The sequence below is a fragment of the Coturnix japonica genome, chromosome 5, assembly GCF_001577835.2.
Source record: "Coturnix japonica isolate 7356 chromosome 5, Coturnix japonica 2.1, whole genome shotgun sequence".
Lineage (NCBI taxonomy): Eukaryota > Metazoa > Chordata > Aves > Galliformes > Phasianidae > Coturnix > Coturnix japonica.
In genome coordinates this window covers 23,101,097-23,114,176 of record NC_029520.1, presented here as the reverse complement: position 1 = coordinate 23,114,176, position 13,080 = coordinate 23,101,097, and the positions used below count along the sequence as shown (strand labels likewise).

The window sequence follows — 13,080 nt, the reverse complement described above, 5'->3', positions numbered from 1 at the left end:
ATTGTTCCTTGATTTTATTACAAGGAGGGGAAAGAAGAGCAGTGATTCAAATTTTTCAGTAATTCAGTAAGGGCTAACCATCTTCTCAAATACTTGAACAACAGCACAATGACGTTATCAAGATAATATTTCTGCCTTTCTCCCCACCCCCTTCAGCTGGAAATGGGTATTCTCTTTTCGTGCATCAACTAATTCAAGATGATGCTTTTGTTATTTGATCATCAGCTCTTCAAATCACTGCACTGGAAAAGAAGACTATAAAATACACTTTCTTAGAAATAAGCTAATTTCTCCACTTTCATACAATATCAGATAGCACAGCTGAAAGAAATTACTGCATGAGTTAACACTGCAGATAAATGCACGTGGGGCTCACCAGTGCTTGGCTTCAACTGCATCTCAAATGCCAGTTTTCATAAGTACAGCTACGATGGTTGGTGGGAGGAGATATAGGAATTGTTTTAATATAGTGTGTCCTAAGTTTTCTCAATGTAAATAATATAAATTAATAAAATCCCAAAACTCTTAAAAGTGAAAAGCCAAAATGATCACTTTTAAAATGTTATACTGAAACTTGAGACAAAGAAGTATTCCCCAAAGGCTTCCGAAAGCACCAAAAACACAGCACTGAAAGTTTCCTGAATGGAGTTTCATTTTTTAACTATTTTTTCTCACTCTCCAAGTTCAGAACATCAAAAATCTAATGAAATGCAGCTATAACAAATTCTCTCCTTTTTAGTGGACTGCATATGTAGCAGCATACATATAAATGAGCTTCAGATTTCTTGCAATAAACTTGTTTCCCTTTAAATTATGGCTCCGTAATAGGAGAGATGAGAGGGCTCAAAAGACACTGATTTGTGCAACACAGAAGTCACATCTAGTTTTGACTTCCACATAAAGAAAGAATAAGTTGTAGACTACTGCATTTCTGATGGTTTTAAGCATTAGACTTGAGACTAAATCTGTTCTAGTCATTAGAGGTTTCAATTTCCTTATATTTTTTTTCCCCCTTGTTGCTTGTTTCCTGGGAATAAAGAATTTCAAATATATGAGATGGAAGACCTAAAATTATGTGCTTTCTAATAGAAAAGCCTGGCCAGTTTTTAGAATGCATGCAGGGCATATTGCCAAAAGAACAGGTTGAAAAATGCATATCCCATCATCATTCCTACTTGCAAATCTGCAGGTTTCAGCCCATGCACAACTATCTTCATGAAACATGGTTCACAATGGAGGGATGTGTTCCACAATTCTCACAGATACTGGAACAAGCAGCCATGTTGTGTCCATGGAGTAGAGTTCTTTACAGCAATGAAACAGCCTGTACACCCACCTGTCTGCTCAGAGGACTACAAATCCTCCCTCAGGAGGGATGTGATGGAAAAGTATGCAGACATGTATGAAAACAGATCACACTGATATTTACTGAGAAGATTCATAAGCAGCAGTCACATCCCTAGGCAAATTTTCTGACTTTGGCTTAGCTCTTCAAAAATTGTTGCAGTGTTACATTTTCAATTCTTTCTCCTTAAAATAACATGCTTTAAAAAAATAATACTTAGGAAGAAAAAGAGAAGAATGCTGGAATGCAGTCTATGTTACTTACCACGACTATTTTAAAAAGCGTTTTGAACTCATACAAGATACTTTCTAAATTTAAATGGTTTTAGTAGTTTCTGGGAGAATCCAAACAACAGGAGGCAAAGTAAGGTCAGTTATGAGTTCAGGGAAAGGCTCTTGGCATTTCATTCTTAGCAATATACTAACAACAAAGTTTGCCAGGATTAGTGGTTGAGGAAATTGTTAATCCCACTCTTCTGCCAGGTCAGCTGCCGCTGTGCATTTCCAGCTTAGAAGTACTGAAGGGCAGCACATTAATGGCCAAAGCTGCAGTGAGCAATCACAGCTCAGCTAATTAGAAATGCCACATTCAAAAGGCTGCAAGGAGTATCAGTTCCTTTTATATTTGCTTCCTTGCTGACAGAAATTATTGGATGTTTCTACTATTTTGTACAGTCCTTCTCTCACCTACTCACTTCCTATCCCAACCACCTCAAATTGGGCTCAACACACCACGAAGATCACCGGTGTTTCCTACTACACAATGTTAAATAGACAGAAAGCAAAAAGCAGTGGGAAAATATTTACAAAATCAGTCTCCCCTATACTTTCACAAAGAAATAACACTGCCACATATTTTCAAATAGAAAACCATGCAGATCTGGTAAAGATTAGAGAACAAACAGACATTAGAACCAGCAAATTCTCAATTATAGACACATATTCCTGTGTCATTGCAAGCCCAACAATTTGGTAATAAACCAAATTCTGGTATTATGAACATGAACAAAGACACTCTGGCAGAATGTAAAAGAAGAATTCTTCATAATATTATGTCAAGCCACTTCCTTTGAAGATAGTACTAGAGTTTCCCTGTAATACACATACTTACTAGGAATAAGAGGAAAAAAAAACAACAACCCAAAACACTATTTGGGGAGGGGGCACTTGGTTGTCTAAGTGAAACAGAATATTTCTTATCCATGATGAATGAACTACATTAAGGTGGGGTTGTTCGGTTGTTTTGTTTTAAAATGATACAGAAGGTAGAGATTTCATCTGAAATCTCATTAGAAATCTCAATAGAAATTTCTCAAGTTGAGGATGCATTGGATTTTTTTTCCTTACAAATTAAAACCTTGTGCTTAGCACCACATTAAAAAGGCATGGAATGGGCAAATAACTGGATGTTCAAAAGAATGACTTTAAAAGGATTGAACAACAAGACTTCCATGCATTCACGTGAGGTTTTAAGTAACTCTCCATCATTCTGTATTTACTTTCCAACATGTTGGTGCAATATTTTTTATGATGAAATACAAATTTTGTCACTTGGACTTTGCAAGTTACAGCAGATATAATGATGGTGTGCTGAAGTTTATGGGTGATTTTCATACAACTGTGCTAGTTTGGATGATAATTTCATGCTTCTCTCTTTTCAGTACAATGACAGATACATAGAGCATTTCTTGAATCCAACATCCACATTGAGTGCTCTCCTTACAAACAATTCTAGCATCTGCAATTATGGCAAAATATTTTTAAATGTCATTAATATGTGCCATTATTCTAAGTAACATTAAACAGCTCATTATTTCCAATATGCTTAATTACTCCCAAATTGCCATCTCCATTTCGATTATATTGCACATGCAATCCCAACAAATTAATAATACAGGTATACACGTTATTTAAAAAACAAAAGTGTATTGGAGGAAAACAATGTACATGGTCTACAAAGCCACTTTTTTGCCTCCTATCCCCACTTCCCTCTAGGCAGGAGGAATGAGAAATGCTTCTCTATCTGTACAGCAAACAAACAAACAAACAAACCAGTCAAGCAGAAGAGTAGAACGATGCAGAAGGAAGATATAAAATAGTAATTAAAATTTCAGGGACCTCTGACACAATTTAGATGTTGTGAAGAACATGTTCCCATGTTCTGTGATGTGACAGAAGATCCATCACAAGCAAAGTGCCTGAATCAGTGAATACATATATAGGAGAAATTACAGCATATAGCAGAAGGTAAAAGAAATAGCTTCAGCACTGCACTATTCAGAACCAGTCCTAAGTGTATCAGAGCCCCAGGACAATGTTCACAGTGCACACAAATACAGTGAAACATAACAGACAGTATCTAAAAAAAAAAAAAAAGAAAAGAAAAAAAAAAGAAAAAAAAAAGGGGTTATTGGTGCTTTTTACACACCATTAATCAGAAGTATTAAATTCATGTAAAAAATTCCAGCCCCCATAACTGAATCTCATGATCTAATCCCTCTGCTGGGTTCAGAGCTCTTCACTTCCCACCACAGCTGCACACACACTGTTGACTATTTCTTACTCTGCAAGGAGCAGTCAGTTGCAGTGCCAATGTAAATGGCCACAGAGTTGTGGCTGGGAATGGACAAGGCCCTGCCAGTTCCTCAGCTGTGCCCAGAAGCTGTAATGAGAAATGCTGGCTATCCCAGCCCAAACAAACAGGAGCAGGAACTGCTCTAACAATACAGTAGCATAGGTGACCAAGCTGTTGGTCTCAGTGAATATTCCCTGACATTCATCTGAACTTGTTAGTTTACATGTAAAGGTGGTATGGCACATCAACTCTGTATTAACAAAACGAGGAGTTAAACCTGACCCTGTGATCTCTTTTGCTCTCCACTGTAACAAATACACTCAGTTGTAGAAAGCCACTTAGACTGATAATAGATGGAATAGAAAAAGATTACATTCTGCATACTGTAGTGAACAATACAGTTATGCAAATTACATGCAGTAGGATGAGAGACAATAAAACTGTTGTGCTGTACTAAGCAATATCAAGTAAGAGAAATGAGGCAAAGGAGAACACCATGAGGAGCAGGAAGCAAGTTTCTATAACCATTCAAAATTTCTGAGATTTCAGACCAAAAAATATCTTTGAGATATATTTCAGCAGGTTTCTGCTGAATTAAAGTTAAAAGTAACAACAGCTGCTTAAGCACAGAAAGTGCTTAAGAGCAGGAGCTTTGCAATAGGAGCAAAACATCAATGCTTCAGTGATACATTTGTATCGACTACCCCCTAGACTCTAAAGGTGACTTCACCATTATTGTCATTTCTCTATTTCAAAGCAGCTTTTGAATATGCTCTTGGTTGTAAAACAACACACACAAAAAAGGACAAAAGCAAGTAGGTTCTGCATTCTGTATAGCCACTGAAAAAGTCAGCAAAGTCAGGAACACATTTTGAAGTGGAACTTTCATTCTATCAGCAAAGAAGTTGTAAGATGCAGCAATAAAGGAAAAAAAAAACATCAGCCACTCATGAACTTCTCCAGCTGTTATCTTCAGTCGTTAAGAAAAAGGAATACAACTAAGAACATCAAAACAAGACAGACAAGGAAAATGGCCTTACAGCAGTATCACTGAGGTTATCTCAACTGACATGCCTGATGCAGGATAACCCCACTGTCACCTTTGGCAATGACATTACCTACACAGAGGAGGGTCCTGGAGAGCTGCATGAGACAGACTACAGAAGACCAAGGCCCACAGGAGGCAAGAAAAATCACATGGGGGCACATCCACAGCTGAATGTATACTTTCTTGCACTGCAGCGAGAAATTGCAGGGGTACGGGTTTCCAGGACACTATATAAGGAATACCTCCTGATCATACTTCAAATTGCTCAGGACAGACTTGTTAGTCACACAGCAAAGCGAGTCCAGCAGTTTAGGTCATGGACATCTTTGACTCAACGGGGCTTGCTTCAAAAACCGGGAATTATTGCTAAACTGGCTAGAGAATTTTTCCTCAGTCTCTGGCTTTCCAGGTCTATTAGGAGACCTCATTTATTCACAGTGAGACTAATATAGTATTATCTATGAAGCTTTCAACAATTTGTTTCTAGCCCTCCCTCAGAATTATCTGTTTGTAAGTATATCAGCAGTTACTCAAATCCATTTGCTGCTACCAGAACAGAATGCTTAATATAAACTAACACAAGATAAGATGTTTCTTCTTGTTGTGTTCTTCAAAGCAGTTGCTGTTAGCACTTAAACTCAGTTTTCCTGACAGACACTAGAAATACAGAGTGCATCCTTCCCAACAGGCAAGCAGTACAAGTCACTAAACAGTATTGGAGAGACCTGTAAGAATACACAATCCAGGAAGAGAAGCACCTTGCAGTGAACTTATCAGTTTTTCTATAATCACTGTGATTTTCAGATGTCTTGCATGTGAAAGCAAAAGCCTTCTGAATTCACTTGCCAGCATGTGGTTATTTAGAAGGATTTTTTTTCTCTTTTCAAAAAACAAACACCACCAACAAAAAAAACACCATCCTGATTTATTTTATTATTATCGTTATTATTTAATCTGTTACATAGATAAGCAGCTGTTCTTCCTTACTTGGAGATGAACGTTCACAGTTTCAATCCTCTTGTGTTTAAGTGCTTGCCACAGTTTTGTTTTTTGTTTTCTATGCATGAAAGAGTGACATTTCTGCTGTTTCTATTCTGAAATGAAGACTCGAGTTTTTTCTCCAATCTGTTAGTAATGTTGCGTGAATGACTTCACAGTTAGATTACTCCTCTGGCAACTGAAACTACAGGAAAATTAGCTGAGCTTTAACCAAATCTCTGAGAACACGCTGGTCTGAAAGCTGTGTAAGCACTGGATTGAAGGGCTGACAGACTTTTAGAGGAAGACTGGGACAGGTTTGAGGGCTTTTTGTTTTTAACAAGCAGCTGGCTTATGAAAGATCTTATTGGGTAGGCTTAAGCTTGCACTGAATAGTGAGATACAGTTATGCAGCAGCTGTGATCCACATCAACACAGCCATTTTGTTTAATCCTGAAAACGTGCCATGTTTCTGACATGTTCCAGCCATGCAATTGGACCTGCATGCATAAATAGCTAACGCTTGAAAAATTAAATGATGTGATGCATGTAAACAGTCCTGTATGACTGCTTATTAAAGTGTTGGGTATGAATAGCAACTGTTCCATTATAATATAACAAAAACCAGCCTTTTCCTCTCTCTTTCTCTTTCTTTCTTTAAATTTGTGTTTGCCCTATTTTTCTTTTATAGGAGTTAACTGTTAATTAAGATATGCCTCAGAGAGATAAGTGTGTCTCCTTGAAGACAAACGAATGAATCATCCTTTTGGCTGGATCTGAACACCTGCACGTTGACTCCCAATTCAGCTTTGTTTTTTATCAACAGAAAGTATGCCCTTGGGAGTTCACTTCTCAAAAGCAAATTAACGTTGCTGCTCAGTTGTCCTTTTCCTGCTTAAACAGATTTTGTTAGCAGTGTTCCTAAACTGCATAAGAATGAAAATGAATAAAAGCAATTCAGTGTAGAAACATTTTACTATAGCCTTAAAACATACAAGTCAAAATTCTGAATGCTGGTCTAGATTTCCTTCTCCCCAGATTTACATATTCTTACGGATACATTCTCACTGTCGAACAACATAATCTCTGTTTTAAAGTCAGATAATTCTTAGCTGAAGCATAGACAATGATGTTTCAGTATCTCAGGCTGATGAATAGATTTTGAAGAATGTCTTGCTAGGCCATATCACTGTCATGTGAAATAGCTGCAGAATAATAAGTTCTGGAATGGACCATTTAAACCGGCCCCTAGTTAAGAGATTATTTTCCCATGGTGCTGAATCACAACTGAAATTACAGCTATTAAATTTAACATTAACATCTGCTCTAATGTTATTCCAAGTGTTCTCCATTCTGGATTTTGAGACATGCCTCTCCTTTACACACACAACACATCTTTGTATTCCTGCGTTGCATCTTCAGTACTGTGTATGTTACAGTGCTGTTGGTGGATTTTCTTATGGAGAAAAGAGGCAGTTTAGTCTAACATGTACGCGCCCCATCGTCTGTGACAGAGCTACATTAGAACCCTTCAGGTCTGAAAAATACATGTTACCAACATGCCGCATAATTTGTTCTTGTGTGTTTAGGCTTTGCCTTTTGAACAGAACTGCGTTAAATTATAGTTGCATATGAATGCACATGCTACACAATTACTTTTTGCAATTAACTGAATGCCTTATTTATGTAAATCTGAATAGGTAATGTATATGAAAGAAAAAATCATGTTATCTCTGGTAAATGGACAATCCATTCAATTTCTGTGTTCCAGTAAAGCCTGCTTTGAAGTTTACAAATATTAGCTATGAATCCTGCATCAGTTTTCTTCAAAGCAAAGAAATCCTGGCATAGCCAGAAAGAATGACTGTTTGATTTTGAACTGAACACAGCAGCTGGTTGAAGATACATAATAACCTGCACTCACAGTGGTTTCACAATCACAAAAAACTGTTTTCTTACAGTACATTGTCCTTTCCACTTCCATCTCATTCTGATTTGGGAGGAAAAAAATGTTGTGGATGGAATGCTTACTGCTTTTCAAATAATTCATGAGAAAATGCCACTTACACCCACTGCTGCCTCAACCTCACACCCCAGCATTACAAGAGGAAGAGGGATGGGGGAAGGGTGAAGAGAGAACAAACTGAAGGATTACAGGAATACAACAGTACTTAATTATAAAGAATTATAGTGTAATAAAATGCATATAGCAGGGAACAGATTTGCAACTAACAACTTGAATGTCACAGTAAACATGTGGAGGCATAGAAGTGCCACTCACTCATCTTAAAATTAAAAGGCTCCCAAATCTGAGTTCTCGCATTAAAAAAAAACAACCATCAAGCTGCAAGTACAGTGAGTGAATCTCATGAAGATCTGGAAAGTATGTTGTAATGTTTTGGTTCCAAACAATGCTCTTGTATAACCTTTTTAAAGCTTTTTCAGCTAACAGGGATAAACCAAACAAACACTCCTGCCTCCTCCCACTCTTAACAAACCAAGAAGTAGAATGCAGCACTGAGGATGTTGCATATTAAAGCAAACCTATTAGTTTCATCTTCTGGTTGCTTTTCAGTTACAGCCTTACAGAGACGTAAGAAAATCATTTGCCCTTCCAGCCCTTTCCACAGCTACATTCCTTAGCTGAAACCAGTATTAAGAAAAAAAAAGAAAACACAACCACACACAAATACAATGGGAAGCCAAATGTGAAAACAATTATAACACTTTAAAAAACAAATAAGAAGTGGAAAAATCCATCTTCACACATCATGTGTGTTCAATTAGAGAAGCTGCCCTTGGAAGCCTCCATTTCTGTACTTACAGCACTGATTAAAACACAATTTTACTAACAAAAATATTTGTAAACAGTGATAGAGATCATTGCATGGTGAAACTAAAGATGCATCTAACTGGGAGTTCTTGATAGCATACATGTGCATTGGGCATGCAGACCATGCCCAGTGAATGAGTTATTCTTTCAGCTCACAGTTACAACAGTAAGCCACTGCTTACGAGATGTGAGGGGTAGGAAACAGAAGGTCAAGAAATCTGGAGTAGTTATTGATATTTGCAGGACTTGTTTTTAAAAATGCCATTAATGCTTTTTCTCTGTAACTGTACAAGGGATGCTCCAAAAGTCATGCCTCTTATTTTATTACATTGGCCCATGATGATAGAGACATGTTGGTGGCATGGCAGTAGGGGGTGAATCTTCCCCACCAATATCTCATTACATTTTGTTGCCATGCAGCAGACAGCATGGAGGGGCAGGCTCATAAAATGGCATCTGACATGGAAGTGTGTGCGAATCAAAAGTGTGCCATTTAATTCCTTACATTATAAATCTCTATTTAGCTGGTAACTAAGGCATGCAACTTAAACTTTAGACCTATGAAAGGTGCTCCAAAGAAGCCCAGTCAGAGATTTGGATCCCACTGAAATCCAAGCAAGGCAGGCACTTAAACACTTTTCTGGATTTGATCATCACTACCAGTCACGCTCTATTAGTCATGGGATGTATTGCTCTTATCAAAAGGAACAGATTACTACACATGAGTTATCTATGGCAACTGCTGTGTGTAAATACCTGCTTTTACATCCTGTGGGTTGGTCTGCCCACCACATTTACTGCAGATACACAATAACCGGATGGGAAGGATGGCTGGAGAGAAGCCGAGGACTGAAGTTACAACAACCAACTACAAGAATGCTCGGTGCTTGTGTGGGTTTCTATAGTTGTGCAGAATATTCTCAAGATTTTGTTTAACAGTGTTTGCATAAAACCAAGCTGAAGGGTTTTTTTTGTTTGTAAGTAGGTCTTAACTGGACACTTAAGTTTTGCAGCTGCTTAAAACATTTGAATTTGCTTGGTGTAAGTAACACAAACTTAAGATCCATTGAAAGCTATTTGATGTATTATAAAGGAAATTCAAAAGATTGAAACAGATTGTTTGAAGCCAGATAAGAGCACTACTAAGTATAGATAAGTATACATTTAGATGTTTGTTTGTGGGATAACTACAAAGGTTTCAAAGCATCTACAATCTGTGATATTCAGCCACCACAATGAATCAGCAAGTCCGAATCTGCCTAATAGACTGAAACTTATAATCCTAATCAAATATCACTAGAATATAAAAAATAACTACAATATTATTATCAAACAATATTCCTATCTCACAGGCTTGTGGTCCTTTTTATTGCCCCATAGAAGTATGTCATGAATCACTATTAAAGGATAATCCCATAATTACAAAATTGCCTGAGAAATGAATTTCCTTTGGAAAACAATCCTAAACTTCCTGAAGACAACTGTGGAAGAAGTGGGAAGGAACAAAAACTTCTACAGAAATCTTCTCCATTAAAGTGGGCTTTGTACAGTGACAGATGCAGGGAGACACTGTGAAACATCACTTTATCAGTTGCAAATGGGGAAGAGCAGGTACAGACATCCAGCACCTTTCCATTGTGAAACCAAACTACTTCTTGAGGCACAGAGGCAAAGAGAAAAAGGAATGTTTCATGTCAAAAAAGGCAGGAGAAGGAATATGGGCAGCAATATTACAGCTTCTCAGCTCTTCTCATATTTGCTCATTGTTGAGGGGAGAATAAAGAAAGCAATTACAAAAAAAGCCAACACCTGGACAGTGAAGATTCTGAATTACTATTCCATGGTTAATAACCACAGAAAATGAATGTAATACATTGCAGAAGTAGGATCAGAAAAAAAACCCATGCATGACATTTTGCGCTCAGATGCTTAAAATCTTTGTTTCTTATATAAGATATACTTATATATCTTTGTTTCTTATATTACTTATTCCATTCAACATTCTGTTCCTGTACTCAGTTTATTCTTACACCTTACCTGTCCTTTCTCTGCTTCCATGCAACTTTATGACACCAAAGCCCAAGCATCAGGTTTACCCCTCTGTGCACTGAAGCATTTAGCACATCATCAGAAACACTAAAGATTCGAGTTTCTCTCATAACTACGTTGAAACAAGGAAAACAGACCTCTGACTCATGTCTGGTTTCTCAAACGTTTTAAATGAGAAACAAAGAGCTTTCAAAGACATCCACTTGCACCTGAAATCTTCTGAAAACAACCACTATCCAATAGGATGTCTCATAGACATCACTGTTGACCTTTGAGAAATAGATAGGATATCCTCTCAGTAACCAAAAAACAGGCTTCTTTATTATTTTTAAAACAAGCAAAACTGTCCTCTTTGCAGATATATGAGAAGGCTTACTAACTTTATGTAATGCTAATCAGAAAAACGTCCATGTCTTCTGAAGTAAGAACTACGTCTAAATTTCAGTCTGAAAGAAATACATAGTCAATAACATTTCCTAAAAATAATGCCTGTTTGTAACTCCAGTTTAACTTGTTGAAGGGAAAAGGATTTCCAGTTGCAGAGTCACTAAATATAGATTAAAAACAAAGGCATACAGTCTGTCACATGGCTATTACTAATTCAGTTAGGTTCCTGTTCATCCCACTGTATTATAAAATCTGCTCTCCCCAAATTGAAGTGAAAAAAATATCCTTATCCCCCCCATCAAGTAAAGATGGCAATAAAAGAAACATTAATTCGAATGTATTAGGAGAAAAAAAATAGACAACATGTACCTACATTTTGGCAAACATAAGTGGAACACAGGCAGTAGAGAAAGCTTTTATTAAAATATATAGATAGATAGATTTGAACTTCTTATCTCAGCATTTGAAAGCATTTACAGATGTGTGACTGAAATCTGGCTTGAGTGTTTTAAGTATACAATCAAAATATATAGGGAATAAAATACAGTTTGTTCAGAAATGCAAGAAAGCAGAATCTGAAATAATGTTAACATCCAGATGAAACTAGAAGCAAACAGAGAAACAGATTGTATCTTTAAAAAATCATATTTTCAACTAAGTACTATGATTTGCAGCCCATCCACTGCAGTTGTTACAGGCTCTGTGACAGTAAAACAAAAGAACTGGCATGATTTCATTTTTATACGTCAGTCCAGAGGACAAGAAAAGGGCACTTCACCACCAGACAATACTCTACAAAAATGAACCTGAAGGCACATATTTCAATCTGTTTTTCATCCTCAACCAATACACCAGCCATGTGTGATAATAGTTGGCAGGATATCTTCAAGGAAAAACTAGTGCAAGGTCAGCTCATGAAAGAAAGCTTTTACTGGATGAAAACATTCATGAATTTCCTTTGGCTGCCATTGCTGTAAGGAAGCTTAGAATCTTTGAACTCAGCACTGAAGCAAAATATGGAATTAATATAATAAGCTTTATTCACATGGTGTAAGATGGCAAGATAAATGCAGAAAAGCATGGTAAGATTGCAGTACTCCATCAGTCCTTTTCTAAATGACATTATGGAATTCTACAGTCACACCAAGACAACTCTAGAAAAACAGCCAAGAAACTCACTCATGTCTCTATTCCCTTCTCATAAAAACAACTAAGGATAGTTTAACCCTTAAAGATTTGTCATTTGTAATCCCTAAAGTGGAAGTTTATCTTCCACTGTGTACTTTAGAGAAAAGACTTCCTTTTTTAAACCCTACATGCACACTTCCTGAATTCCTAAAATCTCTTCCACACTACAGCATCAAGCAGGAAATATGGCAAAGTTAGGAAACTGACCAGCCATTCTGATAAATGCCAAATCTAATAGTTTTTCAGATATTATATTAAAGCAGCCCTGAGTTCCTTGTCACCAGAAATAAGAAATTCACAGGACTAGTTCAGTCTTTACTGATGCTATCTGTGAAAAACTAAAGGAAAAACAATACAATTACACAGTTCAGAACATTGGGAACAGCTGTACTGACAGGAAAAGGGAAAGAAGAAACAATTCTGAAGACAGAAGAGCCATAAAACCTCATCTTAACATTGACATGTTTCTCTGTATGTGTATACATGTCTCTGAACAGCTTTACCATGCATGATATTTTTAATAGCTCTAATAACACAACATTTATTTATTTTAATAAAAAAGCAAGTCTTAACATATCTCAATACTGAAATCTTAATCTATCAGATCCCATCCAGTTATAAAATTTCTAATGGTTGAGCAAGAAGAAGTACTCAAAACAGCAAACTATAAATAACTAC

At 36.9% G+C, this 13,080-nt stretch overlaps 1 protein-coding gene across 3 annotated transcripts in view; it reads right to left on the bottom strand.

Annotated features, from left to right (window-relative positions):
- Window positions 1-13,080, bottom strand: part of STARD9 (StAR related lipid transfer domain containing 9) — a 90,408-nt gene that overhangs the window by 64,041 nt on the left and 13,287 nt on the right. The window lies entirely within an intron of this gene.